This window comes from Pteropus medius, unplaced genomic scaffold (genome assembly GCF_902729225.1).
Source record: "Pteropus medius unplaced genomic scaffold, Ma_sr-lr_union100, whole genome shotgun sequence".
NCBI classification, from domain to species: domain Eukaryota; kingdom Metazoa; phylum Chordata; class Mammalia; order Chiroptera; family Pteropodidae; genus Pteropus; species Pteropus medius.
In genome coordinates, this window is record NW_024340848.1 from 2,289,237 (window position 1) to 2,305,081 (window position 15,845).

The following is a 15,845-nucleotide window of genomic DNA, read 5'->3' on the forward strand; positions in this document are numbered from 1 at the left end:
AAGGGAGGGATGACTTGAACAGGGTTAAACTGTTCTCTCTACCTTTTTCAATTTGTTTTTTGTTTCTGTGCTCTACTTTGGTATATAATCTCTCACCTGAAAGCGAGCTCTTTTGAAGATATTTTCACATGTGGATGATTGTTTATATCAGTTTTTCTGGGAGGGGGCATAGGCTAGAGTCACCTATTTCACTGTCTTGCTGATGTCCCATCATTAAGTGTCCTTTGATAGTTTTTTTTGATCTTCCAGAGAATAGTGAAGATTCATACCAATTTTTAAAATGGGAAAACTTTCAGTAAATATTATTGCTCTCACATTATTATATGTAATCATTTGGAGTAAGAATGAATATCAAGGTTTTTATACTTCACATTTTCATTCCATTACATCATATTAATTCTAAGAAATGAAAGAATTTGGGAGAAAAAAAAAACAGATTAGGGAGAAATTGTGATTGATATAGCTAAGAAACATTATGCAGCTACAATAATGCTGTCGGTAGGGCTCTCTGTTTACTCTAAATTGCTTCCATCATAGCAAATAGTGTTCGAATGGATACATCTATAATAGGATATGTGGTAATTTCAATAATAGATGATTATATGTATTCTAATGTTTAAAATTGTCATGTTATTACTCTAAAATATGAAATGAGAAAACTAAATGTCATAGACTCTTTGCATTTATAATATTTGCAGTGGCTATAATGAAACTACATTCATCACATTTATATAATAAAATTGGGAAAATATATTGAAAAACTGATTTATAAAATAAGCTATAAAAATAAATATATAATTACATATTTATAAACTATAAACCTTATGAAAAAAATGTTTTCGCATCTAGTAATTTACCAGATTACAGAATATCGACTTCAAAATCCAATTAAAGTGTATGAAAACCATGGTATTAACCCACAAAGAAAAAAAAATCACATTTTCTGGGGCTTTATTAATAGCAATTTAATTATTAAAGTAAAATAAAACGTACTTATGTAATAGTGAAATAGTTTTATATGTTAACACAAAAGTATGGAAATGTAGACAAAACAACACAGTTACATATTATTTTCTATGCCTTAAAAAATACAATTGCTTGTATCATTGCCCTGAGAACAACTGGAGACTGAAAAGGATGAGAATTACTCTGAACTTTCAAGATCTGCCACAAAATTGTCCCATGTTTTCAAAATACCTTCAGGGTAAGGTAATAAAATATCAAAAATTCAACACCTCAGTTACATTGACAGATGATAGAAAAATTTCACTGTTTCTACTCAATTAAAAATAACACCCTGACTTGCACCATTATTAAATGTTAGAAAAGCTAAGCACTAAAGTAGATTGATTTTCTTTCTTTTTCCATTAATACAGGAACATTATAATTTTGCCAGTCATTTCCATTTAAAGAACTCAAAATGATTTTAGGCCAATTTTACTAATAGGCAACAACAACAAGATTTAAAAAATGTCTGTCTTGTGACAATATTGTAATATTCTATTACACTATAAAATGGACTAGAAAATTACTACATTTAACATTTAAAATAGTGATAGATATAGTAACAATTATAAGATCAGATTAATTGTTAATAAACTTGTAAGGAATTATCAAATAGTTTACATATGTTTTATTTTAAATTTCTTTCATATTTAATATATTCACCTTTTCATGTATATAAAGGATACTCTATACTTCATACATTGTGTTTAAAATGTAAATATTTGTTACTTTGGTTATAGAATTTGAACCAGCAGAATTCAATTACAATATGCTTTCAAATTTTTTTTTATAGCTTTCTTGAGGTATGATTGATATGCATTTAATAAATGAATGCAGCTCTTTTTATGAATTTATGAATTTGGACATATACTAACACTTGCAATACCATCACCACACAAAGAAATATTCAACACCTTCCAGAGTCACTTTGTGTCCTTTTGTTTTTGTGTGTGTGTTATCACTTAATACGAGATTTACCCTCTTAACAAATTTTGAAATGCAAGATCCCATATTGTTAACTATAGGTAGTGTGTTGTATGGCTTTCTAAACCTTATTCATCTAGCATAACTGAACCTTTATACCTATAGAATAATGAGGTCTCAATTCCTCTACCTTTCACCACCTGGCATTACTGTATTCTCTGCTTCTATGAGTTGACTATTTTATACACCTAATATAGGTGGATCATACAGTATTTGTCCTTCTGTGTCTGGCTTATTTCATTTAGTATAGTGTCCTCTAGGCTCATCTGAATAAGATTCCATTGTATGTATATCCCACATTTTCTTCATCTGTCAGTGGATGACGCATGGGGGTTGTTTCTATATGTAGGCTATTGTGACTAGTGCTTCAATGAACATGGGAGTGCAGCTATCTCATTCAGATCCTGATTTCAATCCTTTTGGATATATATCCAGGACCAGATTGCCTGGATCATATAGTAGTTAAATTTTCAATTTTCTGAGAAATCTCAATACTGTTTTCCATAGCTGCTGTAATATTTTACATTCCTACCAATGGTGTACAAGGGTTCCCATTTCTCTACAACCCCACCGACACTTAATCTTTTTTTTTTTTTTAAATAATAACATCCTATCAGGTATGAGGCATATCTCATTGTGCTTTTGATTTATCGTTTCCTGGATTATTAACAATGTTTAGCACTGTTTTATATACATGTTGTTTTTGTATGTTGTCTTTGGAGTAAATGACTGTTCAAGTTCTTTTGTCCATTTTAATTTTTTTTGCTATCATATTGTAAGAGTTTTTTATATATATTTTGATATTAAACCCTCATCAGATATATGGTTTACAAATATTTTGTCCCATTTTGTAGGTTGTCTTTTGATTCTGTTAATTTTTCCCATTATTATGCAGAAGCATTTAGGCTTTATGTAATCCTGTTTGTTATATTTGCTTTTGTCGCCTGTGCTTTTGGTGTCAAATTCAAGAAATTTAGCCAAGACCAATGTCCAGAGGCTTTTCTCATGTTTTCTTCTAGCAGTTTTACAATTTCAGATCTTATGTTTAAGTCTATAATTCATTTTGAGTTAATTTTGGTATGGTGTAAAGTAGAGTTCAATTTCATTATTTTTGTGTGTGAATATCCAGTTTTCCCAGCTCTTTTGTTGAAGACATGATTCTTTCCATATTGTGTATTCTTGGCACTCTTATAAAAGATCAGTTGCCAGTATGCAAAGGGTTTTTTTCTGGGCTCTTTCTTCTATTTAATTTATATATATATAAATTAATATATATATAATTAATATATATATATATAATATATATGTATGTATGTATATATATGTATGTATTAATATATATATGTAATATATATATGTATGTATGTATGTATATGTATATGTATATGTATACACACACACACACACACACACACACATATATTTATGCTAGTACCATGCTGTTTTAATTATTGTAGCTTTTTAATGTTTTGGAATAAAGAAATGCAATTCTTCTAGATTTGCTTTTTCTAAAATCATTTTGGCTATTCTGGGTCTTTCATAGTTTCATATGAATTTTATGATTGCCTCAACAACAAAATAGTGTATTTGTTTATATTTACTTGCAGATTGACTCAAGATTTTCTATTTTTATGTATTAACATGTTATAAGTCTAAATGTGATATTACATAGAATTAATGATTTCTTTTTCTTTTAAACAAAGTAATTATATCCTGTTGATGTCCATCAGTTAAAGATCACTGTGAACACACCTGTAGTAAAATAAGGTTAAATTTATTAAACTTCATGAAGCTGGGAAGACAACAAACCAGCGAGAGCCTTGGGGGATCTCAGTTAGTGTTGTTAGCTGGGGCTTCTTATAGGATTCATACTTGTTGTAGGTTATTTAGGGAAGATTCAAGGAAGTAGATGTTTGCTTTGGCATGGGTGCTGTCATAAATTGAGGATAATTTTGTGATTTACTTAGGAGAAAAGAGGAATAGAGTGAGTCTAATATCCATAGTGAGGTAGCAGCAGTTATAAGTATGATGTTTGGTCATTTTTATAGTTACATAGATTTTTTTTTGTTGCTGGTCTGTTCTTAGATGCGATTAGAAAAATGGTGCTATGTTTTTGTCTCATTCTGTCAGAGTCCCAGAGTGACTTCATTTGATGTTTGAGTTCTGTGAAATTTCTGTTCTGCACAATAACAGCGGGCTTGGCTGGTAGCAACAAGCCCTCTACTAGCTGACAGCTGTCATGAATTTCTTTTCTTGATCAATACCAATAGAAAGTTTTACACTACATATTATTTTAAAATATTAATACTTGCTCTGTAATGAGCACAAGTATTATTACACTTCCAAAATATTTTCTTATATTCTTATAAGTATAATTTTGATTATTCTAGTATTTCTCAAATATCAATTATTTAGTCTTTAAGTTTTTAAAATATTTTACTTTAACTTCCTTTTAGTGTCTTAGACAAATTAATTTTTTTGACTTCTCTTCCCCCATTCTGTACTCATTTCCTATGCATTTTATCTTTTATTTTAAATGTCCCTTCATCCTCCTGCCTTCACACTGTCTCTGGAATATTTATTCAAAGATGGATTAGAAGACACCAGCCACTTGAAACTACAGCTTTGGTCAAGGAATTTGGCATGTAGTGTAATGTTTATCAGTGATATTTAAACATGGGGGCACATTAGTCTGAACAGTATATCAGATAGTACATCATCAGGTCAAATTGAGATATATGGCAGAACATAACTTCATACACAAAGGTTCAAGCAGATTCCCATTTAGAGAAGATAAAGACAGTTGATTAGCCAGCATCAGGTAATACAATGATTGTGGTGCATGTTTGAAGCCCCTGTGTTTTGGAGTTATTTATTATCCTTCAGTAGATAAGTCATGCAAATTCATATAAGTGGGCGAGGCACAATTAAGTGTATGCTTAACAGATTGAAATCCTGAAATATATATATATATATATATATATATATATATATATATATATATATATATATATATATATATATATATATATATATATATATATATATATATATATATATATATTTATATATAAATATAAAAAAATATATATTTTTTTAATTAAAGAGATAACTCTAGGCCACTAGAAAAATCAAGAAACAGAATTAGGATGAGATATATGTCAGTGCTGCAGTATTTGAAAATGAACTTGAGAGGAACAGTGAAAGACAAGACTGCACTCTTTCCTCATGCTACCATTCTAGTCAGTTATCTGTAAACTTCACCAAGAGACATTTATGCAGTTATAACTTTGTAAAACCTTGTATATTAGTTGATGTATTTCATATTTATTTGTAAATTATTTTGACATCTGACATCTATTTGAATCATTGAAATCCCAATATTTTTTGTTTTTAATATTTAATACAGAGTAAATTTTGCAGCACCCTGAAGTGTATATTGGTGACTAACTCTGATTTTGACACTTAGAAAAGTAATTCATGACTAAATGTACTATAATAATTGTAATATGAAGAAAGAGGTTCTTGAAGCATGGGATAATTTAAGGAGACAATATAAAATAAAATATAGAGAGTTGGAAATGATAATAAATATCCTCCACTAACAAAACAAAATCTGTTGAGGATCCATAAACCATTTGTAACATAAGATTCTATAATACAAGAATAATATATTTTCATTTCCATCCTTCTATCCTTCTTGCCATTGTCATATTTTATTAAAACTATACTATACTACCCATGTAAAAATGCTATTGTTTTGAATTAATAGATAAATATTTTTTTTAAAAAATAAGGAAAACATAACATTATACACACACACACACATGCACACGCAACAGCTTAGCTCTCTCAACTCAAATGAAAAAAGGAAGATCACCAGATGTATTGAACAGTGGAATAGAGAAGAAGAGTAACTAGTTAGTTAAATTGTACATAAACAAATAGAAATTATGTAATGTGACGAACATAGAGAAAAAATATTTTAAAAAAATAGTATCTCATGGACTTGTGGGACAATATCATAAGGTCTAACATTCATCCAATTAGAGACCTAGGAGAAGAGAGAGAATAAGTTAGAATAAAGTATTTGAAAAAAGTTGGCCAAAAATGGGAATCAAGTTCCCAAATATGATGAAAGATAAATTTAAAAATTGAAGAAGCTTGCTGGACCCCAAGCAGGACAAATTTAAAGAAAACTTTGCCAGTTACAATATCTTTCTTGAGCCAGTAAAATATCTTTCAGGAATGAAGGTGAAATAAAGACATTATGAGAATAAATAGGAGACTCCATTACCTGCAGACCTACATTATAAGACATGTTGCATTATAAGACATAAAAATTCCTCAGGCTAAAGGGAATGATGCTAGACGAAAACTCAAATCTGTGGGAAAGATTAAAGAACATCAGAAATGTTCTGGAGGCTGGGAAGTTCAAGGTCAAAGTGGAGGCAAATTTAGTGTCTGTCCTGGTCTGTCCTGTAGACCTTCCTGGGAATGCCTAGCAGGTGTCTCACAGGTGCTCTCTCTCAGGAAATCCTCTATCCTTTTTGCCAATGGACTCTTAATCTTCTGCTTTAGTCTTTTAGGCCTAGTCTGACAGGCCTAAATTCCAGAGTAGAATCAGCCTAGGCAGTAATAATAGCTAATATTCATTCATTCAACAAATGTTTATTGGGTTCCTACTTTGTACCAGACAGTGTTCTAGGTGGTAGAGATAGAACAGTGAGCAAAGAAAGACAAAAGATATAATTCTTGCTTTCATAAACAAAAAATGTTTTATTATTAATTTAGGGTAAACTAACAATTTAAAAGTTAACATTGCATCCTAGACTGACCTCTAAAGAATAATACAATTATAGATGGTACTTCAAATGATAATAGAAGAAAAAATAATCCAAAATATGTCAAGAAAGAGTGTCAAAGATATAATGAAGAGAGGAAACAGAAAACAAGATAATTGACTTAACTTCAACCATATCAATGACCATACTACATGTACATGGGCTATTAATTCCAATTTAAAAAGTAAATATTATCAGAATAAGTGAAGACACAACTATACACTGTTTAAAAGAGATAAACTCTAAATGTAAAGACAAATAGATTGTAATCAGATGCTAGAAATATACCATGCAAATTATAATAATAACAAACCTGACATGTTATATTACTAGGAGATAGAATAGAGAGCATTACTAGAAATAAAGAGATATGTAAACACTATAACATTCACATCATGTGTTTGCACCCAATAATCCACATATATATGACATAACAATTGGAAATGTACACATACTTAACAGTAAAAACAACTGACAGATTAAAAAATGATACAGGCACATTCGAGGCTTAATATTTCTCTGTTAGTCATTGCAGGAAATAGACAAACAATAGGGATATATACCATTTGAGCCATTTTATCAACCAATTCAATGCAATAGAAAAATAAGAACTCTACAGCCAGCAGATGGGACACATATGTTATTTTGGTCAGTGACCCTTCCCTGTTATGGGATGCATGTATGTATACCCCCAAAAGTCATATGTTGAAACCTTAACTCTCACTGAGATGATATTTGGAAATGGAGCCTGAAACAATTAGCTTAGATGAGGTCATGATAACAGAGCCTGTATGATGAGATTAGTATGTGTGTAATAAGTGGAAGAGACATCAGAGCTGTTTTTCTGCCATGTGAAGATATATGGAGAGAGCAGCTATCTATCTACAAGCCAGAAGAGGGCACTCACCAGAATGCAGCCATACTGGCATTCTGACCACAGACTTCCAGCCACCAGAACTGTGAGAACTTTCTGTTAAGTCACCTACACCAAGGGTCCCCAATCCCAGGTTGCAGACCAGTACTGTTCTGTGGCCTGTTAGGAACAGGGCCGCACAGCAGGAGGTGAGTGGTAGGTGAGTGAACGACGTTTCATCTGTATTTGTGGCTGTTCCCCAGCTCTAGTATCACCGCCTCAGCTCCACCTTAGATCATCAGGCATTGGATTCTCATAGCAGCACTGGTCCCTAGTGCCAAAAAGTTTGAGGACCGCTGATGGACTGTGGCGGCCCTAGCAGACTGACATTCCCCAATGCAGACAATATACTGTTTTATAACACAAGCTACAATTGATTTGAAAAGTTGAAATCATTTTAAGTATGCTCTATAATGACAATATTATTAAAAGTTATTTACTAAAACATGTAGACAACCCCAAGTTATTTGGAAATGAATCAGTGTTTTTCTAAACCTACTGGTCAGTGAAGAGAAATCAGAAAATATTTTGAACTAAATGCTAATGAAAAAAACATATCAAATTTTATGGGCTGCAGCTAAAGTGGTGCTATCTGGAAAAAAATCATACCTATCAATGTTTATATTAGAAAAAGGTAACATCTAAATATGTATTAAGCTGTTATCTTTAGAATCTGAAAGAAATAACAAAGCAAACCCAACATGAATGGAAGAAAAAAACATATTCTATGGATACGAAGTCGTAGAACTTGCAAAACTAATCTATTACAATTGGAATCGTGTTTGCCTCTGTGGTAGAGACAGGCAGGTAAAAGGGGCATGAGAGGAGATTCTACGTTGATGACAGTGCTCTATATTTTGATTGAGGTTTGATTTCATGGACGTATTAATTGGTCAAAACTCAGTGCAATGTACAATTAAAATTTGTATTTTCTGTATTTATAATTGACACTTAGTAAAATGAAAATCTCAATAAAAAAGAAATGTACATAAATGTGTTAACATATTTAAAGCAAAAAATCAGGCAATATATTTATCCTTAACACTTGGAATGCACTCTAATAATTTATATTCTATTTTTAAATCTATTCTATTTTTTATATTTCATACAACCAGTTCCAAATCTTTATATTGATTTTTTTCACCCTAAAATCACTGTTAGGTAACGAACAATGTACTTTATCTTAGAATCCAGAATGTACTTTTGCTTTACTCTTTATGGTAAGACAATGTGATCATTGAGTATATAAGATAAGATTTGAAACTTTGTTTCTATATTTGAAATGCTAACTAAATATAAAAAAATAAATAAATGCCTGTATTACTAATTCACTCAGAGTTTACCTTCTCTCTTGAAAAAAATAAATAAATAAAGAAGTTTAAATACTTTACTCAGCAGCTATAATATGATGTTGGACAAAAATGGGACCAATGTTGTTTATCTGAAATATAATCTTCACAGCTAGCAAGTGTCAGACATTATCTCCTAGATCTGATGTAAAATTTGTAGCAAATTCTCTTTACAACTTCAAGAAATCAGTATCTATTGAATTTTTATTTCATTTGTTTTATTTATTTAAAAAAAGACAGTTGAAAACCATATACATGCATACTTACATACATGTTCAAGTGCTTGAAAAATTGACTTGATAAAAATATAGGTTATGAAGTAAAGTGGAGTTGTCAGAAATGAAGAAGCGTTATAAAGATCATATAAGCACACAGTCTTTCAAATATAGCAGAGCAGGTGTGTGTGGATGGTTGGAGGTAGAACCAATAAGTACAGATAAATTATTTTGAAGATGTAGTTTCTACTTCAAATGTAGATGTTTGTTTATGTCTGGCTGGTATAGGTATCAGCGTGATTGTGTATATTAAAGTGAGATGAGAAATAAACTAAGGAGTAATTTATTTTTAGAGACACATTTGCTTATAAAGACACCAATAAAATGAATGGATCTGTGTGGTTACTAGACCTTTTGTTCAGAGCACAGTAAGGAAAGAGAATTGAAAGGAACTCAGACTGATTCGTCTATTACTTTGGAGAATTCAGAGTGTTGTTTCTTAGAAGTGGAAAGACTATGGCCCCCCAAAATGTGGAAGTGCCCCTTTAAAAGCACAGAATTAGGTCGAATTTGAGGAATTCTGGAGAATATTGGAAGGAGAAACATTTGGAGATACACACAGTATCAGTGCTTGAGGCTTTCGAGAAATAATTGGGTGACAAGTACTTTAAGAAATTTTCCATAGGTTGTTACTGCTGCACCTTTGATATTTTTCAAAAGACTGTTGTAAAGAATTAAATTGCTTTGTCATTGCTTTTGGATGTTCATCTGAATTCAACAACATGCTGAAATAGCCATAAAGAGACCCCTGCTTTTACTGACTTACTACATTAATAGATTCAGAGCTTATATTTGTTTAAAGCATATCCCCCAGCTATTTTGTTTTCAAAATTAAACTAGCTCATTATTAAAGTGTGTGTACATGACATTTCCTTTTCCTTTTATTTAAAAGTATGTATAATCCATGATAAAATCATAATAATCATTTGCCTAACTAATTTGTTTTCAGTTTCTATGTTTTAGTTTCCTTTTTTCTGTTCCCCCCCACACAACTTTACCACTTTATTCACTACTTCGTTCAATATGTAGCAGCACCGAATCTTTCTTTTCACCTATTAATCTTCCTTTCAGTCCTCTCATTGTTGTCAGTTTTGCCTCAAATTGATATTTTTTTTGTTACTAATAAATTGTTTCCTTGAATAACTGCATAGCTAAGAATGGGTTAAATCTTCTCCTATAATTGTGATTTCTTCAGTATTTCTTGACAGTTTTGGCCGTTGATTGTTAGGTAACCAACCCTACCTTGTTTCACCTGTCTTTGCCTTTCCTTTATCTCTGTGGCAGTATCTTTTGTGAAGTGCCATCTTTTGGTCCAATTCTGTCTCTATTTCTAAGGCAGCCCTACCAGGAACTGTACATATGTCAATGGACTTCTTGCTCCTTCAATGAGAACTCATCCAGAAGTGCAGAAGGGCTAAGGTGACTCATATGAGATCAGAAAACCAGAAGGCCATGTTCTTTATATCCTTTGCTTTTAATGAGAACCACAATTCGATTAATCAGAATGAATAAAAACTCATGCCATGCTCAGTAGTAGAACTTCATGATCTGCCTTCCCAATACTCAGCCCATTTATAGCATTGGACTTCTGCCTTGGCATGTTCTCCTAATTTTCAAAATTGAACCACTGCCTAGGATGTCTTGTTTCTATCTTTTACTTATTAGTTGGAACTCTGGAGGCCAAATATTACCTGAATGGTGTCCAAATTACTAATTTTTTAGACAGTATTCATTTGACCACTTGGCTGTCTCTATTGGGACCAACCTTTGCAATTTTGGTAGTTCCAATATCCCTGTTAGATAGCTGCCTAAGAATCCTGGCTTTCTGAAGCCCTAGTGGCACATAAGCTCATGAATGGCTTGTACATGAGCTCATCAGTAAATATTTTTCCAAAGAGTATACATTTAACCTCTGAGATTGTATTAATACTCAATTCTATATCTGATGCTAATTAGAATATATGGGGACTCCAGAATCTTGCTGTCTGAGTAATCAAGGCCTTAATTTTCAGTGTATTATAGACTGTTGTGCTTAAAATAGAAACTAAATGGAAGAAAACTTTGCTTTAGATCTGAATGTGTATATTAAGACATATATTACTATGAAACTATGAAAGTAATTATTAAACCTGTTTATTTTATTACCATATAACTGACTTAACTATTTCATATCCAGCTTAACTATATAGGGGAGAAATAATGGCTTTTCTAACTTGGAATTCTATGTTTTTAAATTCCCAAATCCAATTGATAATTAAAACATACCTTCATAAATTCTTTAATGTTTGCTATTAAATTATTTGTATGGCCTGAAAACAGAAGCAGTGAAATGCATATATCTTTGTATATTAAGCACATTTACAATTTTTTGCAATAGGAAAACAGTAGCTTCAAAATTTAAAGCTAATATATGTTACTAAAATGGGAAGATTTCCTCAGTTCAAACTAACTGTTTTTCCAGCTTTCTGGAACTGCTGTAATTGAGGCCCTTAAAATTTCTCTCCTAAATTAATACAATGATCTCTTAAATGTTTTCTGTTAATTCCAACCTGCTACCTGTTTACTCTACACACTAATGCCAAGTGATTTTTGTGAAGTATTATTTGATTATCTTATTCCCTGACTATCAAGCATTTTATGCTTCTTCAGTTGCTCTCAGTATAAAATTTTAAACTCCTTTACAAGATGCATAAGTGATAAATTCTGGTTACTTATCTATTTCTTAATTCCATGTTTGTCTTTTATACTCAAATTTATTTTCTTAGGCTTTGACTATGCAAATGATGCTTCCCAGTTTCTCTGACAAGCTGGCTTTCTGTGAGGATCTACGAATAGGAACCATTGGTGGAAGATCAGAAGATGAGAAGAATAAATAAGAAACTCTATATTTCCAAGTCCCTGCCAGTTTTCATTCAATGATCATGATCAGTTGCCATCACTTTCAATGGTATTCCATGCACAGCATCACTGGGCTTATGCAGAAGTACCCAGAGCTAACAAGCACTGCCCAGTAGTTGGGCAGAGTGCCAGCCATGCCACTCTCCTAACTTACTGAGAAACCGATTCTGACTCATCTGATGCCATAACAGGCTGTTTCCCACATGGCGGAATGAGCCCTCTCCAGGGCACGTTTCTTTCTCTTTAGTCTGAATAACTTAGAGGTCCAGGAATGCAGCATCCCTCCAGGAGCCCACATCATTGCACTGCTTTTTGAGTCACTAAGTTCTCATAATAGCATCTCTCTTAGTTTCCTACCCATAGGGATTAAAACTTATTCCTGTAATTATTGATTTCTAGATAACCACAAGGACACCATTTTGATCTTAGCTATTCAATATGTGTTTAATCAGTTCCCTCGATTAAACTTCTTTAAATACATACATGCAGTGGTGTGAAAGGAATGTTTAATATCTGGTTCCCTGGTAGAGGTGTGGCACATTTCTAATGTGTGAATATGTCCATCATGGCAATCTCAAATTGGAGTTAGGAAGACAGGTGCACAATTGACTCACTGTTATGGTCCCACTTTAGCACAAAATGTGTGTGTGTGTGTGTGTGTGTGTGTTCTGACTGGACGGACCATAAATTAAACAATAATGGATGCATGAGTTTTCAAGAAACGGACCCTCACAGATGGAATCCTGAGGTTGGCCTTGGTTCTAATGAATTTCTTTACAATGGAAAAGGTATACTGAGAATATGGCATTCCTTGGCATCTGAATTCATTAAATTACCATCACTGGTTGCTTAAGGTGAAGCCCCTAAGGGAGATACAGTTTTGGTAAGACATGTGGCTGCTGTACCTGACTGTTAGAGTGACAACAAATATTAGTGGATTGGGATGCTTATATGTAACTGAACTTCAAAGTTTACAGAATGAAAGTGACAAACTCAGGAAATAAAACTTTCAAGTCACAATGAGAGAAAGAGATATCGACTGTGACAGACCTCTTGTAACTATAAAGTAGATGTGACTAAAAATCATACTCAAAATATAAGTATATTGTAGAATTATAATGTAAGTAGAATCCAGAGATTTATCAAGTATCTAATGTGAAAACTAGGACCCCTTTTGGAACGAAATGGATTCATGACTTCAGTGGGCTCAAATGAAACAGAATCTTGATTTTCCAAGGCGTCCTAAGCTTCCGTTGTCAGTGGAAGCAACCAATTTTTATCTTTACTTAAAACCATTGTTATAACCCGTCCTTAGGAAGTCCTTCACAAGGCAGTTTTTAATCTTCTGAAGATCCACTACTTTCCGTCTGTTATTTTGTCTATAACTGGAATCATAATATGCTTCAGAGATTCAAATGTGGCATATAACACAGGAAGAGATAATATATTCTCAAGAAGTACTGCAAATTTTTGCCAATTTGTGTTTATGAAGATTAAGAGAAAATGTGTAAAATTCTAAATATGTTAGAGTTAGGAGGAAAAAATATAACAATGAAAAAATTTATCTTTATAGGTAACTTATTGGAGAGCCTGGATTCTATATGTTCAAGTCATTGGAAGTAGTTCAAATAATTTGTTTGGTAGACTGATTGAAAGCTGCACTGTCAATAGTGGGTATTGTTTAATGAGTTTAAGATGTTAAAAATTCTCTTTTATAATATAAAGGAATGAATCAAATGTTAAGGTAATGGAAAATTTGGAGTGCATTCTTTATGCAAGATCTGCACATATATACTCATCTCCTAGGCCATCTTCATTAAGTACTCTGGTCACTTACCATAACTTTACTAGTGCAAAATAAATATTCAATATTTTAGTTTACACGGGTTTTGACTAAATGTTACTCTCTGAGCATTCACATCTTGTACATGGGTAGGTCATTGAGTCCATGGAACCAAAATATCATTAATTCTCTAGATTCTGGATATATAATTGAAATAAACTTACTAGAAGCCAGAATTCCCATATTAGCTCCCCAGCCAGTGATCTAAAGCAGATAGTACTATGTGGAAGCCCCTTGATAGTCTATTTTTTTCTAAACCAGTATAGTGAATATAAGACAATACTATGTAGCTGAAAAATTTCAATAAATCAATCTTACTAAAATTTTCTTTTGAAAAAGGTCCGTGGTTTCTATCACATTCTTATTTACCTTACATATTTAGTCGTTTCAGGTTTATTAATCTATAGGAATGGCTATCCATTACAGAGAAATTTTAGTTGGTCCTTATTTCAATTGCACTACAATTTCAAATGTGATTACTTTCCCTGAGCAAGGCTTGCATTACTTAACATAACACCTCTGATATGGTGATGGCTCTTTTCACCATAAAAATTAAAGAGGACAGAACTTTATAATTTTGTCTCAGGTCTGTATTAATTTTTATCCTTTCTTAAGAGAATAGTGCAAAAATCTTGATTTCTTTGATATAACAAAGACTATAGTACAGGTTATTACATCGATAACGGCATGCCTGATTAGGCTTGGGGAAGAGGTGGGAGCAAATAAGTTAGCAAATATGTATGACATGCAGGCTAAAAGGCTAAAAAACAAACCAGGGAAATTTAGGGTCCTTCCACTTCAGTGCATTTTCCAGGGATCTAATAATCTAAAAAGTTGTCACAGTATCATCTTTAAATTGGAACACAAGTTGCTATTATACAATCTATCACTAAAAAAGACATACTAAACTTGGTTGGGCCTCTTCAGTTTTAGAGGCACCATACATGACATTCAGATCATTCACAAGGTTGTAGGTTCAAGGGAGACCCTGCTCAAGAAAAGATTCTGCAGCAATTCCAGGGTGGAATGAAAAATTTCTTCTTTATTGGTCTTTTTTAACCCAGCAGATCCATCTGTACTTTAACATTCTACTTTAGACAGATACGTCATATTAAACTTCTGACAAGCCCCATAGGATATTCACAGGAGATTTAGGGATTTGGGCTCTTCTTCATATGCCTGAGATACTTCTTAGATCTTGCTACTAGGCTTTAGAAACTTAATACATGTCCTTGGTACAAAAGGTGCCAATATAACCTTATGGTGCCATTATAAATTATAACTAACATATCACATTATAGGCTTTGGGGTAGCAGCAGTATATTTTGAAAATGGTATATATGCTCGGCTCAGCAAGACCATTTCTTCAGGCATGAGTAAATTTTATGTTTCTCATACGCCTCTGGTAGCCACTCCTAGCTGCCTGTGATTTTTCCCCTCAGTCCGCATCAGTTGTCTCACAAGGAATTCTTTAAATACTTGTCAATTTTATTTTAAGTCTAGGTTCTACAGAATATTTGTATTCCAACTGGCAATGGGCTTCAGCAGCATCAGAAGCATTTCCATAGGACACTACCAAAGTCAACAATAATTTGTTTATCTTCATTTTCTGAGTAGGAAGGTGGTCAAATGTGTACCTTTACACTTTGATCATGGTTTGGTTGAATCGTCAGGAATTGGAGGTGGGAGGAGTAACAGGTTGGTAATATCTCTGAAAAGGATGCCTAGGGTTTT